Source organism: Leuresthes tenuis, unplaced genomic scaffold (assembly GCF_036924035.1).
Source record: "Leuresthes tenuis unplaced genomic scaffold, fLeuTen1.0.hap1 SCAF_1, whole genome shotgun sequence".
Taxonomy (NCBI): Eukaryota; Metazoa; Chordata; class Actinopteri; order Atheriniformes; family Atherinopsidae; genus Leuresthes; species Leuresthes tenuis.
In genome coordinates, this window is record NW_027325355.1 from 39,555,815 (window position 1) to 39,568,261 (window position 12,447).

Genomic DNA, 12,447 nt, shown 5'->3' on the forward strand with positions numbered 1-12,447 from the left:
CATAAAGCATGTAAGAATTCCATTGGGATGTGATCCTCATATGTATTATCACAAGTAGTTGTGAAACACTGGATCAACATATGCTATATTACTATTATTTTTCTCTATTTAAATCTAATTAAATTTCACTCATATTTGTATCTAGCTTGTGTACAATATAGATTTTTTTTTTTTAGAAGAGCATTCCTTCAGCCTTCGATTGACACCTCAAGAGTTTTGAATATTTAAACTGATACAAATGTGGAACTACATACTTTTATAATTTGATTATGGTAATTTGATATGGTAGTTCTACATATATGCATACTGCATATGCATTAAATTATTTCTCTAAAGCTTATGAAATTATGATTAGATAGTAACAAGTTAGCAACAAAATTTACATTTATGAAGTATATGAATTTGACTGCGACTCACATGACAACAGTGGATCTGCGATTGGACAGGCAGGTGAGTTCCTCCTTGGAAAGTGTTGAGATATGTATTCCAGAAAGCGGTGTCATGTGATTATGGAGCCTTCCAGGACCTAGTTAATCAAACTGTCAGGTGTGTAGTCCAGAAAACTAGTTGAAACCAGGGTGGACGGAGGAGCCAGGCCAACAGGGGTGTCTTTCATGATGTCCATGGGTTCAGTGGTGTAATACCATCAAAAGGGATCGTCTCTCCAGTGGTACCAGCTGAGGTAGGTACAGATACTTCCCAAGAGGAACACAGAGAATACAAGGTTAATGAGAGTCATGGACTGGGCAAAGAACTTGGAGCAAGTAATTTGGCCCACATTTACCTCTGAGGCAAACTAAACGATCTGATGACAAGTAGAGTTCCAAACGGGTTAGAAAATTAGATTTATGATAAGGCAATGACCAACAGTTGTGAGAACTGGAATCTGCCAGAGAGCATGCCCACACTACACACACAAACAAGCAAACATACACACACACACCCACACACGCCAGAGGAATGAACCTTATGACCCTTTGTTGTGGAGTTTGCCATGCTCTTGCATATTCTAGATACAATTCTGGCTCAAGTATTGATGGATTGTTGACTCAAATGTTGTCATGCTTGAAAATATAGCATGTTTGTCAAAGTTTCTCCATTGTTTCAGAGTTGTATGTCACAACTATTCTCTACGGCAACTATACGGTTGCTATGCGCCGGCCTTATCGGCAGTAAGTCTGTGTAGCTCTCAATTTTGTTCGTCGTTTATATAATTATATGTAATTTTTAGTTTTTATCTAAACTTTTCTAGTGATTTTTAGTGATCTGCTTTTTACTTACATTTTGTTTTATTTTTTATTTTCATTTTTTGTGCACTGCTACCAGTACTAGAGCAGTGTACACAAGAGAAGAACTGTTGGCACTGTCAAGGATTGGATGCGAAATTAAACATCCAATTCCAACCAGGCTAAAAAAGCTGTACCGTGGATGCAGTGCTGGAGCAAAAGGAAAGGCAAAGAGGGACAACAGGAGGTGGAGGTACAAGCCTTTTCTGCCCTCTGTCATTATGGGAAACGCTAACTCGCTACCAAACAAGTGTGATAAGCTAGGGGCACTTGTGCGGAACCAACGACTGTATAAGGAGAGCAGTTTGATCTGTCTGTCTGAGTCCTGGCTGAACGACAACACACCAGACTCGTGTATGGACATACCTGGCTTCACAGTCGTACGAGCAGATCATGACCAGAGTACGAGCGGTAAGCGGAAAGGCGGGGTCATTATCCTGTTTTTTAATCAAAGATAGGTTAACCCCCGTAATGTGACCGTTAAGGAGGGGATATGTTGTCCAGACATTGAACTGCTGTCAGTTGGTTTCCGTGTGTTCTATGTGTTCCGTCTATGTGCCCATGACAGTCGTCATCGTTGTTTACATTCCACCGAGGGCAGCACCGACTACGGCGTGTGACGTCATCCGTGACGCTGTTGCAAGAATACAGACCCAGCATCCTGAGGCATTCATTGCAATCACAGGGGATTTCAACCACGTCTCTTTATCCTCCTGCCTGACTGGCTTTGTACAGTATGTGGACTGTCCAATAAATGGAGAAAAGACATTCAATCTGGTTTATGCTCATGTGAACAAGGCTTACAGGGAAGTGTCTCTTCCACCACTGGGTAGATCTGATCACAGCATGGTCTATCTACAACCCACATACAGACCTTGTGGACAAAGACTTCCTGTTACTACCAGATCTTTCAGGAAGTGGTCACCAAAGGCACATGATGCATTGAGAGACTGCTGTGATGTCTCAGACTGGTCTGTACTGCTGGAGGAAGAAGAAATGGAAATTGACATGGACAGGAGGGTCAGCACCATCACTGACCACATTAACTTCTATAGGGACACTGTGATTCCAGTGAAGACTGTAAGGTGCTATCCTAATGTGGAAGGGAGGAACAGGAAATCCAGAACTTAGAGCAGGCAAATGGGGTGGAATTAATAAAAGGGGCTGGAAGGCTCATTTGGGCCTTTCTTCCTGCACTGACACACCTGGGAGCAGCTGAGCTGAGGCCTTTGTTTGAAGCTGAGTTGGTAGGCTCTACTTTTTAGATGTTTGAAAGCATGATTTTAATATTACTTGATCACTAGAGAATAACCATTTGGCTGTTTATTTGTGGTATGAATTGTTTGTAGGCATTCTGTGTTGGGAGGGGACTGATCTATTGAATGGTTGTTTAAAGACATCAGCCAAGAAGGAGGTACGTTTAAGCAGTGCTGAGATATTTTAAAATAGATTTTATTCTTTCTACAACAAAACTAACATGATTATCTCTGAATGTTGCCCCCAGTCACCTGCATGCCCAACTGGAACGAAGGCTTATGTTCCAGTGTGAAAGGTTTTCAATGGAGATGTGTCTAAAAAAGCCAACCACTGTTTTTCCCAGGTTTATTTGAGTTTGTTTTTAATTTATCATTTGTGCAGGTTATTTTTTTTGCGGAGTTTTCTGCCATCTTTAAGGGGGGAGACTGCGTAGCAGTGCGGCCATTTGCATGTGTGTTTTATTGTGTGGTTTGTCACTTTAAGATTGCAGTGAATAGGTAAATTGAGTGTGTAGTGGTATTTCAGTCATAAATTGTCATGTTTGTGATGTTTTATCTTGCTGTGCATAACTTCAGAAGCCTCCCCCGATCGTGCAGTCTAGTCCCAGGGTTGTTTTCTTTTTAACCATCTCATGTTTGGTTTGATTGTATTTTTTTGTCTTTTATAATTTACTCACTCTAGAGGTTAGTATTTTATCAAAAGATATATTGTTAATAAAATTTATATTTTTTGTATAGCAGTCTCTGGTTCCAGTTTATTCTGGGTCTGTGCAGTTAATATCACTTGGTCACACTAATAATAAACCATGGATCACCAGTGACATCAAAGACCTCCTGAACCAGAAAAAGATGGCGTTTCAGAATGGGGATGGAGAAAGGTGGAGGAATGTACAACGGGAGCTTAAAAAGACACTACATCGAGCTAAGGTGGAGTACAAGAAAAAGGTAGAGAGACAGCTGGAGAACAATAACACCAAGGAGGTGTGGAGGGGCATGAGAACCATCACTGGATACAGAGTGAAAAACTGATGATGACAGAGCAAATACTTTTAATCAATATTTCAACAGGTTTGATGGAGTGGCTTTTTTCCACCTCTGCTGCATCCTGAGCACAGCTAAAACTTCTCGTCTCATACCGGTCCCCAAATTAGGGCAACCGGTGGAGCTGAATGACTACAGACTGGTGGCTTTGACATCTCATATCATGAAGACCTTGGAGAGACTCCTTGTTCATCGCATGAGATTGCAGGTTGCTGAGGATCTTGATCTCTTCCAGTTTGCCTATCGGAAACACATAAGAGTGGAAGACGCAATTCTGTACATGCTACATTGGGCATATGCTTATCTGGATGTGTCTGGTTCACATGTGAGAATCATGTTCTTTGACTTCTCCAATGCCTTCAACACCATACAGCCTCCCATACTGATAGATAAGCTTCTAGGTATGGGTGTTGCCCGCTCCCTGACATTGTGGATTATAGACTATTTGACTGCCAGACCACAGCATGTCAGGATGAGGAGATGTGTTTCTGAAACACTAGAATGCCGTACTGGGGCTCCGCAGGGTACTGTTTTGGCTCCTTTTCTTTTCACCCTGTACACATCAGACTTCAGGTACAACTCAGAGTCCTGCCACATACAGAAGTATTCTGATAATACGGCTGTTGTGGCATGTGAGAAGGAGTACAGGGACCTTGTGGAATACTTCAATGGCTGGACCAATTATAACTTTTTGCTCCTGAACACTACCAAAACCAAAGAGCTGGCGGTGGACTTCAGGAGATCTAAAACTCCATACCAGTTAGTCTGCATTGATGGAGGGGAGATAGAGACTGTTCATACCTGGAGGTGGTGCTGAATAATAAACTGAAGTGGTCTGCCAACATAGAAGCAGTGTAAAGGGAAAAAAAAGGCCAGTTCTGTTGTAGGTAGAAGACTGGACCCTCTCAGGGCTGTGGTGGAGCAACGGATGAGGACGAAACTGTATCATGTTTCGAAGCACAATAAACATCCTCTCCACAGTATCCTAGCAGGTCAGAGGAGCAGCTGCAGTGAGAGGCTCATCTCACTGCGCTACAGAACTGAGAGGTTCAGGAGGTCCTTTGTCCCCACAGCCATAAGACTTTTTAATAGTGACTGCTGACATGTTCTTCTCAAATTTATTTATTTGGTCACTGATTATTATTATTATTATTATTGTTGTTGTTGTCTAGTATGCAGTCATTGTAAATATTTATAATTTTTTGAGCTACTCGACTAATTTGAATTTCCCCCACGAGGGGGAATTATATTTTGTTGCTAACTTGTTTAGGGATGAATAAAGTATTTTTCTATTCTATTCTATTCTATTCTATTCTACCCCACCCCCTCAGCAAGACTCTAGGAATTCAACTAATAAGAGAATACTTCCCATCTCAGTCAGACTCTTCCCCCAAGAAAAAGCTGTCCGTTATTCTGAAATAATTATACACTATTTGCAGTTGTGATGGGTGCAGAGCTAATTTAGAGGGACCCAAGATTATCATGACATGTCCACTTTAAAAGAGCAATACGAAAGTCCCACCATAGCATAACTAAAGGAACAGCTTAGCATAACTAAAGCCATCCCTAACTGTAAACTGTATTAAAAGAAGGGTTTTAAGATTCGTCTTACAACTAAAGATACTATCTTCCTCCAAAACCCAAACTTGGACCTGGTTCCACAAGAGAGGAGCCTGATAAATGAATTATTCTATGAGCTCAAATTAGACAAAGTTATTTTGAACTTACAAGTGAATGTTCACAAACGTTTCCAGGGTTTGTAGTTGTAATTTAAGATTTGTTATCCTGATAAATCAGTCTGAGAAATTCAGAGGTGTGCATGTGTAGAAAAGAATATATGTGCATGTAGAGAAGATTTGTATTTGTATGACACTATGAAAGTTCTTTTGTGAACATTTGCTCACAGACACAAGCAGAACACTGCGTGAAAAACTCAGTACTCAGTTCCCACACTGTGTGTGACTCTCAAGTTACCAGTGCTAATTCAGTTGTTTTTGTTGTGATGATGAAGGTCTTGACAGTAAAGCAGAGTTTAAAGATGGATGAGATTAGAGTAAAAATAAAGTAACTGACAGATTTAAATGTACTCAAGAAATTTAATGGTTACCTTTTATCTAAAAAAAAAAGTAAGATTAATATTTTATGATACTGTGAAAACATGAACTATTTGTCTTGTTTTTTGCTTAAACCAACTTATTTCAGCACTGCACGATTTTGTAATCATAACTTCCATTTTGGAGTGGACAAGATGACTATTCTGCTTAGTGCACTTATCATTATCACTATCCAAGCATACAATGTGATGCAAAACGTTGCGCTCTGTAGCGCTGCCTGCTCTGTTAAAATATGCCACAACAACTGGAAGCAGAGTTTTAAATCAGGAATATTTTGGCTCCATTGCAATGCTTCGTTGTTCTCTTCAATTTGCATCTGTCACTGAGGGACAAACAAAAGCAGAGGCTTTTGCTAAAAGCTCTAAACTTGAAAAATCTGCCAAAACAACCATATGTGTATTTGGTTTCCTGAAAAGTTCCTGGACTTTTAGGAATTCAAGGTAAACACAAAAAACTTGTGCAAAAGAAAAAAATGGACCAGACTCAAAATGGACCAGTGAGCAGTGCTGGCCAACATGTCATTGGGGTTATCAGGTGGGAATCTCCTTTCATCTGTCTTTTGTCTAGTTGGACCCACGACACCTCCAGGAGGCTAGACAGTGATCACTGGTGTCCCAGAGTCACTCCCCTGATACCTTCAACAACCATCTTTTTTTTTTTTCCACAACCACAAACTACCCCAGCCTCTCACTCAACTGCACACCAGTCATAGTGGGGTGGAGATACAAACCCTGGTTCAGTAGGGGGTAATGAAAGTAAAGAGGGTGCCAGAAGTGGAGGCAGGACAAGACAAACTCACCTAAACAGTCATACAATCACTAAAATGCCAGCAAAATCAAGGCCATACAAGCCAACTTCACTAAAGTGGCCGTCTGGTTTTAAAAGGCACACACTTTGTCCACTTATACCCAACTCCTTCAACAATGAGACAACAGACTTTGCAACAAGTCCTCTACATCCTACTTCCACTGGACAGATCCTAACTTTCCATTCTCGCTGCTCTGCTTCTGCCCCCAACTCCATATACCTAAGCTTTTTCCTTTCATATGCTTATGGTATATGTGAATATGTAAATACCAGAATTAGAATGTAATCAGCAAAAAGTTCACAGTGGCAAACAAATTCATATTTTTGTAGTTTTAGAATGGTAACATTAGTTAATCCTTAAGCACAGCTGAAGCAACAAGTCTCTATACTTGGTGAAGTGGCTTCCTACAGAATAGAGTGTAAATAAGTGCCATGCCTTCTTGACTTACCATAAGTGATTTCTTATTATTGTTCTACTTGCAAGTCTTTTTATGTACCTTCAGTGTAGAATTCCAGCTGCACCAACAGGAATAAGTTTGATGCTATTTACCAGGCTATTTAGCATCTGTCTTCACAATAGTTTCTTGTTACATACCGATTCATAAGCTACTATATATTCATTTATTTTGTTCTTACTTTGTTGATCATTCATTGTTGCTTATGTTGCTGTAATAGAAAAACAGAATAGAAAAATACTTTATTCATCCCCCAGTGAGGGAAATTCAAAATTAATGCAATGACAATGGGGTTGTGGTGGTGAAGGGAGGACCCGGCTGCATATATTCCAACGTATGACTTGATTTATTTGAATAATTCAACAAAAAGTGGTATACCAAAACTTAATTATGACTATGAAAAAAAAAAAACTGGAAACAAAAACCTGACTATGACTGTGGAAGAAACACAAGGACAAACCTGACTTGACATGGAATAATGACGGTGAGGATCTGGCACTGAACATGAAAAAAAAAAACCTGGCGACTAAATACTGAAGGGAGGTGATTGGTGATTGAAGGCAGCTGAGGGGAAAAACACAGGTGATGTGGGTAAAGCTGATGGCAGGGCAGAAGAAATTAAGGAAGACTTGGCAAAACTAAAGACTAAACCAGGAACTTAAAACTTAACAAAGCTAACAAACATTTAGTGAAGTAGCTCAAATTTGTTCTTTTTAAAAATATTTTTAATAATCTTTATGTATAATATTTAAATATTAATATGACTATATGGCATATTAATTCCTATTAATATGGTCTAATATTAATATCTACATATTTTTAATAATACCAGTTTTGTCTGTTTAGGTTGATCTGTCACCAGTTTAGTGGGCATTTGGAGTAATTCTCCCTGTCAACTGTTGTCAGAAACTAAGTGTCGCTGGTGATTGAGGGCAGCGGGTATTACTCTTGGTAGTAGAATTCACCCTTTACATTGTAATAATCAGGGGGAGAGATTCACCCTAAATACAGCTTCAGTTGATCCCTTCCTGTTTTGTGTATCTGCTCAACAAGTTTGGGCTATTTTTGGGATGTATTTAATATTGTTTAATAGAACCATCTTGCAAGGTACTCCAGTCATTTAGTTGACATTGTTGCTTTCCAATTTTTGTTGCTTTGTAGGATCACACAAACACCCACCACATCTAAACCAGTCCATGTACTGAAACAATAATATCAATGATTGTTCACCAATGTTCCAAGATGCGAAAATTGTTCTAGTCTCTAGTGCGTGTCAACAAAACATCTAATGGCTTTTAAGAAGATTTGTGGTTCCTCCCTTATGAATAAAAAAGTCACAGTGAAAAAGTAAGATTGCAAAATAGAATATGAAATGAAAATGAAAAAAATTGTATTATGCCAAAATTTAAATATATTGTGGCAGTATTTTTATTTCAAACAATCATCATTAGCTATAGCTCATTAGAAATGAGATGAAGAAGCCTCAAACTGATCACACTCCATTGTGTAAGTACAATATTGTGAAGCGGATGGGCAGTGATGTTCTTTATGTTCACCAACTTGTGCAACATTTTTCTTTTTACAATCAGGTCTAGGTGCTCAAAAGTAGTCCCGAGCACAGAGCTAGCCTTCTTCATCAGTTTGTTCAGTTTCTTTGAGTCACTGGATGTGATCTGCAAATCTGCAAAGCAGATTGTACTCTCTACCACAGACTTGCAGAAAATATGCAATGATTTGGTGTCAACATCGAAGGATCTTAACTGCGTGACAGTTTATTTCCTTACTTGAAGACAGCCACAGTGTTGAATTTCCGGTCCATTCTGCTGTCCTGGTAGACTCCTAAATATTCCTCAACTACCTCCGCCTCTTCTGCTAGGATGGAGACAGTGTTTGGTTTATTCCTGGTCCTCCTAAAACCTACAATAATCTCTTTTGTTTTCTCTGTGGTGCTCTTCAGCAGCTGACCACCTTTTCAGATACACAACTCTTCATTCTCACAGACTGGTTTGTTTGTGGGGTAGTCATTGGAGGGTGTCAACATGGAAGGGTGACAGGTTGGGTGTGAGCTCTGTGTTGCTAAAGGCAGGGGGGAGCATGCTGAGGGATGATCTGAGCTGAACCTATTGAAATACATGGTCAACTCATTGGTTTTGTTCATGCTTCCATCAGTTTGATCTTCTTTCACTTTAAAATCTGTGAAATTTTTCATGCATAACCGTACATCTCACATTGTTTTGCTGGAACTTTTTTTCTGCTTTTTTCTGTACACCTTGTTCTCACACTCACTCATATGGTCATTTTAGAATCATCAACCATTCTCTCCGTGCATGCGTAGGTTCTCTCTCACTATTCCGACTTCCTTGTACCATCCAAAAACATGCATTTTAGTTTAACTGATGATTCAGAGTTTATCATAGGAGTGAGCATGCATAGCTTGTTTGTCTTTGTGTGGCCCTGTCACAGACCTGTGACCTGTCCAGGTTATATCCTGCATCTATCCCATTGGTAGCTGAGATAGGATTCGGTCATAAGTTGACGAAATCTGTCACACAGTCATTCATGGCATTGATATGATCTCCATGTGGCTCCGAGAGAGTATTCCAGTCTGTGGATTCAAAGCATCCCTGTGGTTCATCTTCAGCCTCCTGAGAACATTTTTATACTGTAACAGGTTGTCGTTTAACAATGGATGTATAGTTGGAAGTGAAGAGAACCAATCAATCAGTCATCTTAATGTGTACAACAAAATTAAAGTATCATCCAATCAGTGTGTTAAAAAGAAGGAAAATAAAATAAAAGTATTTAAAAACAGATGAATAAATAACACACAAGCTTACATACAAGCATTATTGCACTGATTTCTGAAAGTGTGTATATTGAGAAGTGTAGTGACTGCAGCAGGATAAAACTGTTCTTTAGACTTTGTTTTGAGAATTCTGTATCATCTCCCTGATGGGATCAGTTCAAAGGGGGGGGGGGGGGGGGTGTCTTTATGATGATCTTTTTCCTTCTTCAGGCACAAGGAACTGTGCAGCTCCTCCAGTGTGGGAAGAGGGCAGCCAACGACCTTCTGTGCGGTTTTAATGAGCCTCTAAAGTGCTATTCTCTGGGCCACTGTGCAGCTGCTGTACCACACACATATACAGTATGTTAGGATGCTCTCAATGGAGCACCGATAAAAGGACACCAACAGTCTTTGGGAGATGTTGTTTTTCCTCAGAACCCCCAGGAAGTGCAGTCTCTGCTGGGCCTTTTTTTTAGCAGCTCCAAGGTGTTCGTGCACACAGACTGCACACAGACTGGCTCACGCCCACTCTGTCCCACTAACCACCAGCCCACACCTGAGTGACATGACCTGTGGTCTAGTGATTGACAGGATGAGGCAGAAACAGCCAACTGTGTGCTCTTAAATTTATTCTGGGTCATTACACTACCCCCCCAGTACAAAGTTCCTCGCCCACGATGTACACATAAGAACATGTAGGCATGGGAAATCACATTCAGTTCAATCTGCAGGAGGGGACAACAAAAGAATGCAACAGTAACATCAATATGCAAACAGAAAACAAAACAATTCTCCATATACTTTTTCGTTTTACATCAACAGGAAAAATGTCTTTGCCAGTCCATAACAAAATCTAATTTAACTCTCTGTACTAGGAAGGTCCGGGTAGACTACCAGCCCCTCCAGTGAGACCAGGGCGCATTCTTGCCCTCCGAGACTAAGGGGTCTCACCCCTAACTAAACTCCCTGCAAAGGGCCAACAAAGTCCCTAAACCAAATCGGAACTCTCCTCCGTCTCTGTGCCCTAGCCAGGTTGGGCGCTGGAGACGAGTAGGCTGGTGTCGCTGCCGCTGGTAGTGGGGATGGGGAAAGGGAGGATGGAGGGAAAGGTGAAGAAGCCTGCGGGGACGGAGCTGCTGATGTAGTCTGTGCAGGTGCGGGAGAGGCCCCTCTGTAAGGAGCCAGTCTGTCTCTGTGGAGAACCACCTTTCTCCCCTTGGATGGCAGCTGCACCCAGTAGACGACTTCTCCCAGTCTCTCTAACACTCTACAAGGGCCCACCCACTGCCTGTCAAGTTTAGGGCACCGACCCTTCTTGCGCTGGGGACTGTAGACCCACACTAGCTCACCAGCCAGAAAATGCCTCCCCTGCGTTCTCACGTCATAATTACGTCTTTGTCTCACCCCAGCACTCAGCTGCTGCTTCCGAGCAAAACTATGCGCTGACTCAAGGCGATCCTGAAGTTTCCGTGCGTACTCAGGACCCAGGGGTGTGTCTTCCGAATCTGGCGGTCGACCAAATGCCACCATGGCTGGGGTACGCAGCTCTCTCCCCAACATGAGAAGAGCCTGTGTGCAAGCTGTGGTCTCTTGCACTGCAGACCGACACGCTATTAGCACAAGGGGCAAATGGTCATCCCAGTCCTTCTGGTGCTTCGACGTGAGGATAGCCAGCAGCTGACCCAAGGTGCGGTGGAATCTTTCTACCAACCCATCACTCTGGGGTCGCAAGGGGGTGGTGCGAGTCTTGTGTGCACTGAGGCGCTCACACATCAAAGCAAACAGCCGGGACTCAAAATTTCTGCCCTGATCGGAGTGTATGATCTCCGGCACCCCAAAACGGCTGAACATGCCCTCCAGCAGCGCGTCCAACACTGTTCCTGCCTCTTGGTCGGGCAGCGGGTATGCCTCTGGCCACCGAGTAAAGTAGTCGATGGCTGAGAGAACATAGCGGTTACCTTTGGAAGAGCGTGGCAGAGGGCCCACAATGTCCACCGCCACTCTCTCCATCGGGCCACCCACTGCAAACTGCTGGAGGGGAGCGTGTGACCGGCCAGAGGGACCCTTGCGGGCCACACAGGGGTCGCACTGATGGCAGAAGTCCTCTACGTCCCTCCTACACCGCCCCCAGTAGAAGCACTGGCAAAGGCGGCGGAGGGTTTTTGCAACCCCAAAATGCCCAGATCCCACCGCTCCATGCATGGCCCTAAGCACATCTACCCGCAGGCTTCTGGGGACCACAACTTGCCACCTATCCTCACCCGTTGCAGGCTCCTTCCAGGCTCGCTGCAGGACGCCCTGCTCCAGCCGCAGAGCATCAAACTTGGACCACAGTCCCTTGGTTGTGGCGGGGAATGCTGCCACTTCTTCCCACGTCGGCCGCTGCCGAGCCACAACCCACTGTAGAACAGGCTGCAGATCTACATCTTGCTCCTGTTGCTTCTTCCACTCTGTCATGTCTACAGCCTGCAGCACCCGACACATCATCTCTCCCACGGACTCTGCGGTCCCGGTCGCCTCCTCCAGGAGCTCCCTCTCCCTTGCCTCTCTCTTTTCACAAAAACGGCACCCGTCTGCTGCACATGGCCGGTGTGAGAGGGCATCTGCATTAGCGTGACGCACCCCAGCCCTATGCTCCACCCTGAAGTTAAAGGCCTGCAGCTCCTCTAGCCACCTGGCCACCTGCCCTTCCAGCTCTTTGAA